The sequence below is a fragment of the Chenopodium quinoa genome, unplaced genomic scaffold, assembly GCF_001683475.1.
Source record: "Chenopodium quinoa cultivar QQ74 unplaced genomic scaffold, ASM168347v1, whole genome shotgun sequence".
In the NCBI taxonomy this organism is placed as follows: Eukaryota; Viridiplantae; Streptophyta; class Magnoliopsida; order Caryophyllales; family Amaranthaceae; genus Chenopodium; species Chenopodium quinoa.
This window is the reverse complement of record NW_018745068.1, coordinates 447,773-463,732: the sequence shown is the minus strand read 5'-3', so window position 1 is coordinate 463,732 and position 15,960 is coordinate 447,773. Positions and strand designations below refer to the sequence as shown.

Genomic DNA, 15,960 nt, shown 5'->3' with positions numbered 1-15,960 from the left:
ACTTGTTTAGGAGTTAGTTTAGGATTTAAAAATTTGTTTGACCGTTAGGAGGTTAGTCAACGACCTAATTTCTCCCACGTTCAGTCATTCCAAATAAAATCATAATAAAAAGGATTAATGTAAAGATTAAAATAGCTAGTTAAGCAAAAAATATTAAATTAAGTGTAGACGTCTACGTTTGGTTTCTTATTCCTAAACAGAAGTGCAATGACGATAAAAAAAAAAAAAAAAAAAAAAAAAAAAAAAAAAAAAAACTCATTTCTCCATTACAGATGAAGCTTGGAACAATTATGGACTTCTAAATGTGCCACAACCAATACAAAGCTACCTTTGAGCCCAAACCATGACCAACAATCTAAACAAACCAAGTTAATAAGTTTTAGCTGCACTGCACCCTATAAAATGAACATTTAGTAAAAAAAAAAAAACAAAAAAATATGAATACGTAAAAAAAATAATAATTAAAAAAAACGAACATTCAGTAATAAAAAATGAACACATAAAAAAAATGAACATTTAGTGCTAAAAAGTGAACATGTTTAAAAAAATGATCATTTAGTACATTAAAAATGAACATGATTATCATATAGGAAAATTTTAAAAATAGCACCATCTATTGTTCACAATTTGTACAATACCACCTCAAGTTTTTTTTTTTTTTTTTTATTTTATTTATTTATTTATTTTTTTATTGTATATTACCACCTAGTTTTCTCAAAAACCAAAAAAACTCCCACCACTTTTGCCCAACTCCCCTATATACGTCACAGTGGGTCCTTCTAACCAATTTTCCTTCTCTCTACCTTTGAATTTCACCTTTCTTCTTCCCTACTCATCCTAATTAACCAATTTTGCAATTAATTAATCCTAGAATCAACTCCCCAAATTTAAATTATAAACATTAATTTCAACTAAAACACCCCCAAGTTGATTTTACAAACCCTAATTAAACAAAACTCTGTATAACATGATTATGCCCTCGATTTTGCATTGTCGTTTGGCTTGAAGAACAAACTAGAGAATTAAAACCCTAAATAATGCTTAATTGATTTGCAAATTGATATTAAAATTAGACAAAGAGGAAGAAGGAGGACGAACAGAGGTGAGAATAGAGGGAAAAGAGAGGTATAATTGATAGTGGGACCCACCGTGACGTCATATAGGGGAGTTGGGCAAAAGTGATGGGAGTTTTTATTTTTATTTTTGAGAAAACTAGGTGGTAATATACATTAAAAAAAATATAAAATAAAATCTTGAGGTGGTATTGTACAAAATGTGAACAATAGATGGAGGTATTTTTTAAATTTTCCTATCATATAATCATAAAATTGGTGGACCAATACCTTAAAAATGAACATTTGGTAAAGATAATTATGATCGCGTAAAAAAAAGAACAATTAGTATTAAAAAATGAACACGTCAAAAAATCTTATGAACATTTAGTATATTAAAAATGAACATGTATCATATAATCATAGAATAGCTAGACCATACGTAATAAAGTAAACATTTCATTAAAATATATGAAAAATTAAATTGAATGAACATTTAGTATAAAAAATGAATTAATAACTTAATACTAAAACAGACACTGGGGGTGACACGTGTCACATCCTGGTGCTATTTTTTTCCTCCAAAATTCCCCTTCCTTTTTTAGCAAATTTTTTTTAGAATATATGTATAATACAACGTTAAATATAATAATGTTATTTCAAATCTTTTATATTATCTTTGTAATAAATATTTTCCTTTTTATTTGGTTTTCTTAATTCTTCCATACACATTTACCTACAATCTTACTCCAACTCTTTTTAATTGATTCATATAATTGATATTAACGAAATTACTTTAACTTGATTTATTAGATTTTGCCAAAAAAGTAATATATATATAAAAAAATTGATTCATTTAATTGATATTAACGAAATTACTTTAAAACTAACATCACTTAAATCTTTCAGCGTGTTTTGTGTGCGGCTGGCCGCACCATATGACGGCACTTGTAAAAGAATAAAGTAACCTTTTATAATACTGACTGAGTAACTCTTGTAATATATTTTTTTTTTAATCTAAAACATGATATTATATACTACCTCCATTTCTTATTAGTTGACACGTTCTGCCTTTAGCATTATTCATACACCTCCCTTTGACCATGTTTTGCGATTTATATGTGAAGAAAAATATAGTCAAGTGAGATCTTGTTAGATTCATCACAATGTATATTTTCAAAATATCAAGTTTTTATAATTTTTGTTTATCGGTAATTAAAGATATTAATGATTGAATTTGTGCATTGGCAAAACGTGACTAATGAAACGTTTCAACTAAAAAGAAATAAAGGAAGTAGTAATTTTTTTCTTTGTCTTTTAATATAGATTATGACAACATAATTTCTATATATTTAATGGATAAGTTTTATCAAATTTTATTTGTTAAATTTAATTACTTTTTTTTAAAAAAATTGGACTTACTGTGCATGGCACGGGACCTAAGCTAGTACGTAAAAAACTTAAACATTTAATATCAAAAATGAACACGATTTTCATATATTCATATAGGTTCAAATTCAATGTATATATTTATTAATGGAAAATAAAGATAAAATAAATCGTTAAAATTTGTTCATTTTTTATGTACTAAATGTTCATTTTTAGTGTACTACTAAATGTTCATTTTGTACTAATAAGTGTTCTATTTTAAAGTACTACATGTTCATTTTTTTCCCAAAAATTATACACAAATTACAACTCAATAAATAAATAAATAAAATCATAATAACAAACAAATTCATAACAGATGCAACAATTCAATAATTCACAAATTCATATTGTTAATCGAAATTCATCATATTCACCGCAAATATCAGCAACACATCAATTGAATCAATATTCATAACAAATTCAAAAATTCAATTGAGATAGTAAATTCATAAAGAAAAACAAAAAAAAAAAAAAAAAAAAAGTCAATTGAAAGTCATCAAATTCCTGAAATTGAAATTCATTAAATTATAAAGTCAGAAAATCAAATACAAATTCAACCAAAACCTAACCTAATAAAAAATTAACAAGCACAAAAACCAACCTGCATTACTGATCTCTTCAGGAATATAATAACAACCAAATCCATAATGATGTTGAAAACAGAGGAGAGAGAAAATATCGAATGAAAGAGAAGAAAGAGGAGAGAGAAAATGAAAGTGAAGAAAGAATCATAAAAAAGGAAAGAAAAAACTTAGAGAAAGAAAAGAAGAAACTTACAGGAAGAACATTAAGAAAGAAGGAAGAAAAACGTAGCATGTGCTTTGTTAATATAATGCTGCATTTGATTAGTGTTGCAGTCAACTAAGCTACACAATTATGCAGCTAATTTGCGAAACCAAGTCTGCTCTTTAAAATAGGCCCAATATGTATCTAAAAACGAAAAGATATTAGGACTAGATTAGTGACGGAATCATGGAAATTAGGTTATGTTACCACCCGTTGTCGAGTATTCTGCTCGTAACTCTCAGAGTCGCGCGTATAGCATGTTGCGCGTAACATTTTACGTTACGCGAATATCTTGTATTTCTCAAATATTGAGATTAGAATCTTCCCATAGTGTCCCGTGCAATTTTTTTTTTATCTCGTGTAACCCTAGCGCACACAATGTCTAATGTTGCGCACAACATCTCGTGTGACTTTTAGGGACGTATGTGCCCCAGTCTATTACAATAGTTAATTAACCCTAAACCTAATCATCATTAGCCTATAAATAAAGTTCGATTAAGACCTTAATGACTGAGGAAAAACCGCAAATTTATGCATTAGCTTGAATATCTTAGAGTAATATTGAGACTTTTAGGCTTTTTGTCCCAAACATTGTAACCCAAAGTCGAAAATCATAAGGCGTTGGAGGTTCCAGCACAAGAGGAGGTCCATATATAAGAAGTCCAAGCAAAGGTCTATCAAGGAGAAGTGGTTAGTTTTCCCGAGCAATTTAGTTAAATAACTTTTTCTTTTTTGTTTAAATAACCTTAAATTGATTAATTAGTGTGGTCTTGTCACTTAAATTAAAAACTAGCTAATTAATTATTTTACAAGGTATTCTTATGTTAAGTAAATATTAGAATATGAATTTAATTGTTGTTCGATAACCTAAGAGGTCTAGCTAATCGTATTTATTTTATTGTTCTTTTTCACAAACTTTGAATAATCTAGAATAACGACATTTGCTATAATGTAAAATTTTGTGATATACGCCTATAAATAAAATGAACTAACTTATATTTAGGTATCACGTTGCATATATTTTTTTATTAGTGAAATTTTGAATAAGAAGTGCTAGTAGATTCCATTTTAGGGCTAGAATTATTTCTTGCTTCATAAAGAACAACTTCGTAGTACCCTCGCTCCCAAATCCAACTTTGGTTCGAAAAGACCATTGCTTGGGCAACCCTAATAAAGGATTTAAGTGAAAACTTGTGCTTTATACAAAACATCCCTTGCACTCTACTTGGGAGAAAAGTACAAACAGGGTTTATGAGGTTCTTCCTAAAAGGTCATTGGCGACTCTCTATTTAGTACAAAAAAAATGATTGGTTCCTCTCATAACGATGTCCTCCAAATTATAAGGAATTCAAATCCTAATGCAGTTAAAAGTGCAAAGTCCTTGGCTTATAAAGGGCCTTTAGGCAATGGGATCCCCCACGATTGGATAACCCCTTACACTAAGCATCAATGATTAATAAAAGAGAAGTAATGAAGTAAAGCAACAAAGAAGAGGAGAGACTAAAAAAGTGTAGACACCTAAAAATATCTTTTCAAAATCAAACCCGATGATGAACAACCTTTCACCGCCATTATTGGTCGGGTTGACTAATTAATATTTGGAGTGCTTAAAATCCATACTTAGTCCAACTCATTTTCATAAACCAGTCCACATTTAGCCCAAACATCCATAAAACCCTTGTCAAAACCCCATTTTTAAGCCCAAATCATTTTCAATCCATTTTCTTAATTACTAATTGAGCCCAAGTGGTAAAATCACAAAACCCTAAACCTAAAATGAGTCCGGAATGACATAAACGACGCCTAATTGTCACGTGCTTTATGAAAAATCAGATAAAAATGATTTAAAACAGAAGTTTCCAGTTTTCATCTTTTAATGCGTTTTCCCACTTTGATATTGATAAAATTTGGCACCGTTGTACGGTACAAGTGCCACGATAAGTGCTGCGCCACGACACATGTACCGTGACATGATACTCATGTTGTGTTGCGGTACCTTGGCGCCTCATTTCTAGGGTTCCGTACCTCATTTCTCATTTTTTTGTTTATAAATACGAAGCTCATTACGAGTTTTGGGCACCAACACACATACAATTTCTCTCTCATATTCTAATATTAAACCTAGCCCTCGTAATTTCACCATTCCTCCTCAAAGCACTCCATAGAGTCCATACTTTACCTAAAGTTTTATACTTAAACCAAGGCATGAAAGGTAAAATTGTTTGAAGGTTTGGACCAAATCAACTCTACTTTCATTTAACTTAATTTCCATTATATTTATTATTTTCCTTGAAGTTACTAACGCGTTTATTGTTTTATAGTTGCAAGCAAAAGCAATCAAAGTTGTTTCAGGGTTTTTGGAGTCCTTTGGGAGAGTTACAATTCCGGGAATGCGCGTCGACCGTCTGTACTTGCAAAACCACGAAACTCCGGTCGGGTGGAGTTCCGCCTCCGATGATCAAGTTAGAATGTTTCCGGATGTATAAATGTGCGGAAAGTAAAGGATTTTCTCTCTTATTCAGAGAGAATTCTGCAATTAATATTGCTCGGTCTTTTGTGTTTGTATTTATGAATGTGTAATAAATGAGGAATTTCCTCTATTTATAGTGGAAGGGGATCAATTTCCCTTTTAAGAATAAGGTGCCACGTGTCAGCAGAGGATTGGATCCTTTTGGGCCTCTCTGAGGTTGACACATGTCAGCATGCTATTGGGCCACGTGGCATAGGGTAATTTTACCCTAAACATTTGCCCCTCAAAGGTGTGACGTGGCTTGCCACGTGGCACCTGTGACAGGTGTCACATTCTGGGAAGGTGACGGTTCGTCTCCTTCCCTCCTTTTTTTTTTTGAATTCGAATTTCGAATTTGAATTTGAAGTTGAATGGGAGGCAACGGTTCGCCTTCTGCCTCCTTCTATAAATAGAAACCTTCCTCCTCTCATTTTCACACTTTGCAAATTTTATTGTGAGAGAATTTCTGAGAGAACGCTCTGATACCGGCTACTCCTTTTTGCCAAAAAACTTCCATCTTTTCCTCATCCGATTTTCGTCTGAGTATTCCTTGCTCAAAGTTCCCAGACACCACCTGACCTTAGTCAAGTTTCTTCTCTTACTTTCAATATGCCCACACCCAATAATTATCGTCTGGGCATCTTCAAGCCATTTCCTTCAAAACCGCCTGACCACCCGTTTATTTTCCCTAGCTCTCAATACACCTATAGCCGGTCACTACCGTCTGGGGTATCTTCAAGCCACATTGTAGAGAAACGGTTGGGTAGCTTCAGAATTTCAATTGTTCTTTGAAGAGGGTACATCCGGGCTACCGTCTGGGGTATCACCAAGCAACAGATCAGATTTCCGGCTGCTGACTTTGAGAAGTCAACTTGCTTCAGAGTTTTTTACAACTTCAAGGTACCGTCTCTGCCCCTTGCAACTTTTTTGAGTTTTTTCCGGTTGTATTGGTTGTTAGAGAATAATGGACTCACCAAACACACACACGGCATGACCTAGGGCAGTTGTCAACCGGTCACCAGACACGGCTGAATCTAGGACTAGGGATGCCATCTGGGGGTGTTTGGACCACCCTTACTTTTTTACAAATCCGACCGTCTCTGTTCATGTGCTGGACAGAATGGCTCGGACTAGATGGACGGCTGTAGACCCCGAATATCAGTCAGATGACTCAGCCGAAGCTCCGGTTGATGATGTACCTTATGATCAGCCGGGCGTGCTAATGAGATCTTGGAGGAATCACTACTACATTTTTGACCAAATGCAACGGCCTAATAAAGGCTAATGTAATGGTATTTTAATTGCCGTTGCAATAGAGTAGGCTATTGCCACGGTATTTTAATTACCGTTGAAATAAAGTAAGCTATTGCCACGGATTTAACACTAATATTCTTAGAGGTAGAGCTATTGCCACGGCTATAAAGAACCGTTGCAATAGCCTAGCTATTTTAGCAAAAATGAGACCTATTGCAACGGTATGTGTTATATCATGAAAAAATTTAGAGTGAAGCGCGCATTTCTTCTCTCTATTTTTTTCACCAAATTTTTGAAGTGTTTACTTCCCTCTATTCACAATGCATTCTCACAGTACTCATTCTCATTTCTCACAGTACCCATTTTATCATAGTACACGTTTTCTCCATTTTCCCAATTCTCATATTTGCTTCAATTCTCCATTTTCCCCAATTCTCATAATTTATAAAGTGTGGGTAAATTAATTGAATGCAGGCTTCATAAATTGATACTTCATAGAATTATTCCCACGCAATTGCTTCTCCAATTTACACAAATGAACTTAATTTCAATTGGAAGGCAGGACATGGCGGGGGATGCTTAGGCTACGACGAACGGCAGTGCTCAGGCAACGACGAACGTCTTCGCTCATGCCTTGGTAAACGGGAATGCTCATCAGGCAAGAATGTAAGCCAGTTCCTTTAATTTGTATTCATCTTAATTATGTAATTAGGGTCCTAAATTTCCATTCGTCCCTCAATTTATGTAATTAGGATTTTTAAATTTCTCACACCTTTGTTGATATGCCAGATTCAATCGAGGCGCAAATGATAGTGGAAAGTCTTGTTCCTCTGAAGAGGTATATGTAGCCACATTGAATTTTTTGTGTGTAGCCTTTTATGTTTATCTTGAATAATGTATATTGCTTGAGATTGATTACTGTAATTGCTTTTCATGTCTGCTACATGTTTATATATATTTAAATTGTTAGCTGACTTAATCCTGGTGTATTGTTGATAACTAATTGTCATTGAGATTGGTTTCTAATTTAGCAATATTTAAGCAGACTAGATGGATCTCCACAATTTCAAATTATTCCTTATTATGTCTATTTGTGTAACCATAGCTTAGGTCTTAGGAGTTAAGATTGTAAAGTTATTATGTTATTATTGATTAATCTGCAGCACACCCAAAAAATTATTGTCAACTCTGATCCAATGGTTTGGTTTAGTAGGATAATAGGAAGTAGGAATTATTTGTGGATCTGAGTGTTAAGTGTTCGTCTTCTTGAAGTTGGCCCTTCACAGCTGTCTACTCTGGGCTATATCCAACTTTCTATTTTAAATTAGGCATCATTTAAAGTTTGCCGACATGTTGCTGATAAAAGTTTTTATTTTTCATGAATGAATGTTTTCGGATACATTAGTCTGCACTATGGTAGTTTAATATAGGTTCTTGATATTAATAACAAACAGGAAATATGAGTTAAGGGACATTCTTAGCTAATTGGTGTAGACATATCCATTGTTGATGTCTTAGAGGCCATGCTTGCTAGTTGCTATACAAGTTGCTCGACGGGTATGAGTTCAAGGTGGGTGGAAAGAGTATGTGCAGAGTTATGAGAGAAAAGGTTAGGTATGTTGGTGATGGTTTTGAATTTATGCATTAGCAATGAAGAAGATGTGCTAGTTGAATAAAAGTTTAAGTTTATTATTGTTAGGGAACCGAGTATAAGGGTTCAATTTATGATGCTACTCCTGCTTTTGAATCTTATGGAGTTTGTCATGGATCTGGTATGTTTTTTTCTCTTCATTTTTATGATTTTAATGTTTTTCTTGTAATTTAATATTGGTCTGATGATTTGAATATTGGGAGTGGTGGGGGTGGGGGGGGGGGGATAAACAAGACAATATCTACAACAATTAAAAGGAGTAAATGCTATTCTTTTTAATAAATTTCTAATGCCACTGCTTCTGCATGATTTACATCTGCTGAGACCTGTAGCCCTTATAAAGTTACCAACAAGAGTTGTTCATTGGGATTTCATTTGGGCTAGCCAAAATTAGTTATACTTGTTATAGTGCAAATTAAAGCTGATAATGGAATTGCATAAGTCAAAATTGAGCAATCATGATTTTTCAAAATATTCTATCGTTTTCCGATTTTAAGTTGTGTAATTTAAGTAATTGAGATGCCTTGCTAAATAATTAATACAATGATTTTTCGATTTTGAGTTGATACTACTGGAAGTATTAATAGGAGAGCCATTGAACTTGAATCTGTTGCTGGTGCTTACTGGAGAGGAGATGTAAACAGGCCAGTGCAACAAAGGATTTATGGCACAGCATGGGAAAATGAAGAACATCTGAAAGCTTACCTTCATTTCAAAGCAGAAGCTCTACGGCGGGATCACTGACGTCTTGGCCAAGAACTTGACCTGTTTTCCATAGAGGTATCTTATATCTATAACTTTTATGATTTGTTAAGAGTGTTTAATATTCCAGAGCCCATCGCTACCCTTTTTATTTCCCCCACACTCATCATTTGTTTGTCACAAAAAGATTATGTCCTGTTCATGTAGACTTGTAGATCCACGAAGAAGGCTTTTTCTTCTCCAAATAATGCAATTGAAAACTCAAAATATTATTTTAATTTCATAGTTCCTTATTGCTTGCTAAATCCCAGATCATCTATGAGTTTGTTAATATTGCTAGTGAGGGGCATCTTTATGACATAGCTGAGCTTTATAAAGTATTAACAGTTCATGCTTGGTCCTTTTAACTAAATAATTTCTATGGAGTTCATGCGGAGTAAGTGTTTGAGAGGCTTGTTACTTATTTTTGTTGAATCAGATCAAATCAGACAATGCTTGATCTTTAGTTTCTGTGTTTTTTATATTACCAAGTATCTTTAATTTTCTATTACATCCGTTGTCCCCAAATAAAAGTCTCATTTTTTTGCACAAAACTTGTCCTTAAATGAAAGTCTGATACTCTGATTACACTTTTATCTATTACTTTATTCACTTGTAATCATCCGAATCCCACTTGGCCCACTATATTATTATTATATTCAATTACTATATTGTTTTTTATATTCTCTTGTAATCAACCAAACCACATTATCTTATTTTTTCTATCCTCCTTGTAAAAACTTGTGCAAAAGGCATATGAGACTTTTATTTGGAGACAGAGGGAGTAGTAAATATTATGAAAATTAGATGGAACATTTACATTAAGATGAATCTAGCAAGAAGGCCAAGAACCCACATGATGTTCTTTCTAACTATAAACTAATGTAAAGAGTCAAAGTTATATCATATAGAGTTTAGGCCAACCAAATCAGAAGAAAGATTTAGAGTCCAGAACTAAATAAATTAGACCAGAACCCTTTTCCTAGTGAAATGAGCAAACCCTAAGTGTTAGTTGTGTACAGTCTTTCTTTTCTCCAATTATTTGTACTTATCATCGTAAGATAAGTTGGCTAGGGTATCCTAATAGTTACAGTCTTTCTTTTATTGTGACTTTGTGAGTAAGGCTCATGTCATAGTAAACACGTCACACATGTATTCATGGATTGATAAGAATATCAGCAGTCTATATCATGGAATTCTCTGTCTTTCAATGAGTTCTCCGTTTTTTTCTATGTTGAAGAAATCTTTTTGTTGCTTTATTCATGAAATTCATCTAAAGTAGCTCATCTATACTGATCTCTTAATGTGTTGTCATGCCTATTATTTTTCTGTAAAAGGAAGAAGCAATGACCATGATGGATACAAGCAAATCGTTCAAAATCCTGTCAGGCCAAGCATTTCCTTTGGGAGCTTCAGAAGTGGAGAATGGAATAAATTTTGCAATTTTCTCACAACATGCAAGCTCAGTAAATCTTTGCTTATTGCTTCCTCCCACCGGCTGGTGATTATGCATCTCTTTTATCGTTATTGTTATATTGATTATGTGTGCCTTACATAACTTGTATAGCTTGGTTTTTAACTGTCCTCCTTGATTGTGTTAAAATCTGCAAACCAAAGGGTTGAGGTACTGTGATATACTATAATTATATTTCTTTTAGTTTAATTATATTTCTTTTATTTTTTTCAATTTTACGTAGTGTAGGTGCATGGGGAGTCAAATGGAGCGGAAGTATAGTGACTAGCCATCTAACAAATGGGGCATATATGTTGGCGACTCTTATTTAAGTTCCGGCTTTGTGAAGATTTGGATATTTCCGCTTATATATATGTTGACAATTTGTATTTTGGACGATCAAATTAATTATCTAACTTTTATTTATTATTACTAGGGTATGTCATACCAAAAATAGGCAAGTAATATTTTGTAATGTACGTATTTTGCATTATAATTATTATATATAAATGATACTTTAATTTGTTTATGTTAGTATATTTAGATTTGTACCGACTAATTAATATTATATTACCATTCCATCCCAACAAAAAAAAAAAAAAAAAAAAAAAAACCCAATGATCAATCTGTTGCAGTAGATACGTACTCCTATCATTGTATTAATTAGCTTCATCCGTTGCAATAGGTTCAATTTTATCATAATTATTAGTCAGTACTCTATTGCCACGGATAAGTTATGCCGTTGCAATAGGTATTGGTCTATTGCCACGGATCAGGGGAGTCGTGGCATTAGGTGTCATATGCCGTTGCATTAGACCTACTACAACGTCAGCAGATGCCACGGTACATGGCCGTTGCATTAGGCCTAATGCCACGGATTTTGACGCCTAATGCAACGGATTTGGGGGTTGCAATAGATAAAAAATGTAGTAGTGAATCCGGGAGCTCAGACGGCGAAGAGACCGTCCAACAATCAGACTTCACTGAGTCAACCATGGAGCCGGATGCCCCTCAAGAGGATGAGGAGGCATATAAATGGCCCTCTATAAACAATAAAACAGAGGCGCATATGAGCGCCCGGGACGTAGTAACTTTAAACGCCACCCTTCTGGCATTTTTGGAAAAGCGCCCGGTTGGGGAAGGATGGGAGATTGTCGTGCCGCCTGTAGAGGCAACCATCATCTGGGATGACGACTTGGATCATGCCAATGATTACTTCGGCTGCTATGAGGCGGCATTCAAAGCCGGGCCCCGGTTCCCCCTCCATAACACAATAAAGGCCATTCTAAGGGGTTATGACCTTGGCGTCTGGCAGCTAACACCCAACTCATGGGTGAACATACTTGGATACATCGCTGCCTGCGAGATGCAGGACATAACGCCTAGCTGGAAGGCGTTTGCACATATGCATTACCTCAGCCGTGCCCCAGGCGGCTGGAATGCGTGGTATACATTGACCACGCATCCGGAATATATGATGACGCTGGAAAAGCCGTCTAAGTGGAGCAGCTGGAAGAGAAAATTTTACATGGCTCTTCCCCTTCTCCGTCTGTTAACCACCGGCTGCGTCGCTACAACAAACACTCGGCTCTCCTGGAAAAAAGTGTGCCCTTCCTAATATACCAGAGAGGGCTTCGAACCAAATTATGGAGACGGGTCTTTTAAAAAAGACCACCTTGCCTCTGGATGATGGGACAGAAATCATTGTCCCCAAATACTGGGTCCCTCATCCGGATTGGCTTAAGGACGAGGCGTTCCTTTCCACCTGTGCCTTAGCACATTCTGAGCAAACGTATGTTGATTGTTAACCAGCACTTTATGCCGTCTGTATGATGCTTGAATGAGTTCTGATTTTTATTCTTCTTCTTTGTAGAGAAAGGACTAGAGATGGTACCTCCTGAAAAAATCCGGCTAAGTCTGCCGCTGAGATCCGAAAGGATCAGCTGGAGAAGAAAAGGGCCTAGCTGGCGGCCAAAGATGATGGGGAGGCGCCCACTGATCTCTTTACCGTCTGTATTATTTGTAGCTCATTTTGATACTAACTGGTTGTGTTGTTTTCTTCTGCAGACGGGGAGCAAGAATGTTCTTCATTCCATCAAGCAAATGGTGAAAAGACCGGGAGGGGAGCCCTCCCATCCTGCTTCTAAAAGCCGAAGGGTTCCGGCTGCCCCTGCCTCTGCCGGAAGACCGCCGGCTCTTGAGAGGCCTACCTCAGCAGGCAAAAGCCTGAAAGATCTGGTCTTGAGCTCAGGGTCGGTTAAGGCCAGAACTGGGGAGCCCGAGTTTCCCTCAAGCCGGGTGCTTGTTGTAGCATCTGGTTCCAATGCGGATGGGGGTGGTGTGACCCCTTAGCCTGAAAATCAAGGTACTGCTCTCACCTTTGATCCCCCCTGGCCGCTTGGGCCTATGCGAGTCAAGTCCCAAGCTACCCAATCAGGGGACTCTTCAGGCAGCCGGCAGAATATAGGTGCCGCATTTTCTCAGTACTTAACCGATAAATCTATTGATGCAGATGCCTCTTCTTGTTGGCCGGATCTCCAGAGTTACGCCAAGAGAATGCTGCGGACCCTAACCCAGTCCGAGAAGGAGGCGTGCCAGCTTTGCACCAGGTCAACCTTGACCGCCTTACTGCCCTTCTTGCTGAGGTAATTTCGCCGGTTATGGCATTGAGAGCCAATCTGGCTTGCCACCGGTTGGGCTATGCAATGAATTTTCATCTTTTTACCGGTTGCTCATCATTTGAATGATCTAACCCTTTTTCGGCTGTTCTTGTAGACAATGATCAGAATAGATGGCCTCAAGGTTCCCTTGAGGAAAAAGCAAGAGGAGGTAAGGGATGCCCAGAGAAGGGCAACCGAACTCATTGATGTTACGCAATATAACTCCCTAATGTATGAAATCCGAACTAAAAGCCGGGAGATGAAACAGGAGAAGCTGATCAAGGAGCTCACAGTTGCTGTTGATACAGCCAACAAAAAAGCAGCCGACTTTGAACTCCAAGTAAAAAAACTCCAGGTTGACGTCAAAGCCTTGGGGGATGCTGACAAGGAGAACACCGAGCTGCGGCCTGAGGTCAACCGGCTGAAAAATGAGTTGGCCCAGACCTAGGCGGAGCACAAGGACAAGCTGGCGGCTGAACAAAACCGGCTGGTCACCGAGAACGAGCGCGACTGCGAAAAGCGCATGAAGATGGCCTGGTCCATGATCCATCCGGACACCGACTATGCCTTCTTTGACCTGCGATACCGATACGCCACTGAGGTGTTCGATGCTCAGGTTCTCGGGACTGAGACGTTGGCGCCCTTTGAAGAGTGGGTCGGCATTCCAGAGGAAGAAGAGGAGCAGGCGGACGACCAGATGCCAGGTGGGGCTGACGAAGCCCAAGCCTAGCAAACGGGAGAAGCTCCTTCTGCCGGCCAGGGCCAGCCGTCACAGCAACAGCAATAGCAGTAGCAGTAGCTTAACTTATTTTCTGCTTTCTTCATCTGGCCTGCGATCCGTGTTTTTAGCTAGATGTATCTTTCCCTGGACATAGGTCTAGTTGACAATCTAACTTTTAATATATTTGCCGACTGAGTCGGTTTTGTCTTAATATTATTTGCTTCAATTTTTCGCAATTTTTGCCTCGTACAAATCTTTCTTTTTTACGATTTGAATCGATACATGCGGTACGCCGGATGCATTGGCTCTGCCTGCCCCTGGACGGTTGTTTGCTTATAGTTAATCCAACTCTAAGCAGACAACCGTCTATACAAGCACCCGGACGAATAGGTAGGCGGTCATTGACCTTTTTTTTTATTATTAAATAGAATCACTCAAGTTGAATTAGTTGGCGGTGCCGGCTAAGGCCAACCTAGATTATTCTTTTAACCGGCTGCGGATCACCCTTTGGGTGTCCAACAGTGCCGTTGGTTGGTATGCATGCGGCCTTTGGCCGGACGTATGCATCATAACCAAGTTGCGCATTAAATGCTAAGGTTTTGACATTGCTTATTTTGAGTTTGTAGCCGGTTGTATTGCTTTTTGGCAAGAGCCGGATACATTCGACCAAGATTTAAACTTCCGTCTGTGTTGCCTTGAAGCAACGACCAGTTGTATCTAGATTTCGATTGATCATTCGAACGGCCATGAGTTGTCTTTAACCTAGATTGTCGGTTAAAGTCGTTTAAGTTATGATCTGTAGAACAATGTACCACCCGAATAGGAGATGTTCTCTTCGACGAATTCACCCAAATGAGCGTCGTCGGATGCCTGCTCATTTTGGAGCAGGCGGTTTTAAAATATGTTCGGCCATTGGCCTTATGAATAGCTAAATTCGATACTTAGCCTACTACTCAGTTTAGAGCAGACGGTTGCTCGATTGTGCATTACACAGACGGGACTTTTACAAAATAAAATGGAAATAAAGCATTTTTTCATTAATATATTCTATTTACAAAAAATTTACAAGTCCTTAGAAGTAGTACTTTTTCAAGTTATCTACATTCCAGGTTCTGGCTAGCTGCCTGCCGTCTGATATTTCAAAGTGGTAGGTGCCGCCCTTAACTTCTTTAAAAATCCGGTAGGGGCCCTCCTAATTAGGGTTAGCTTTCCTTGCTCATTTGCCCTACCGGTTGCCTCCATTTTTCGTAACACAAAGTCCCCCACTTTGAGGGGCCGTTTGTGTACTCTTTTGTTGTAAGCCCTCGACATTCTCAGAAGGTATATCTCATGACGCAAGGCTGAAAGGAATGGTGTCCTTCCAACAAGTGTATTATTCTGATAGAGGGTTCAGAATTATTACAGAGCTAATTCTTCATTAAGGTCAAGTGATCGGAATGCCTAGGTGGAGGCCGCTTCCAATCAGTAATATTAAGGTACAATTAATATTACAGTTTAATCTTAACTGAACCCTTCGGGTCGAACCTAATCGAACAACCGATCCGAGACGACGAATTAATCCGAAAGATTTAATGAGTCGACAGAGTTTTACGAATACCGACGTCGGATATCGAGCCTAGGGCGTCGAGATCGAGCGTCGCAAAATCACAAGCGACAAGTATGAGCGTGGCCGTAGCTAGGCTAGGCTAGCTCATCGAGAGCC

General features: G+C 37.1%; 1 long non-coding RNA gene across 1 annotated transcript; it reads left to right on the top strand.

The window, feature by feature from the left end:
• Nucleotides 1–6,923: 6,923 nt before the first annotated feature.
• Nucleotides 6,924–11,490, top strand: LOC110709447. Its single transcript, XR_002508942.1, has 2 exons — nucleotides 6,924–7,698; nucleotides 7,822–11,490. It is a non-coding gene; the product is annotated as an uncharacterized LOC110709447 (long non-coding RNA).
• Nucleotides 11,491–15,960: the final 4,470 nt, after the last annotated feature.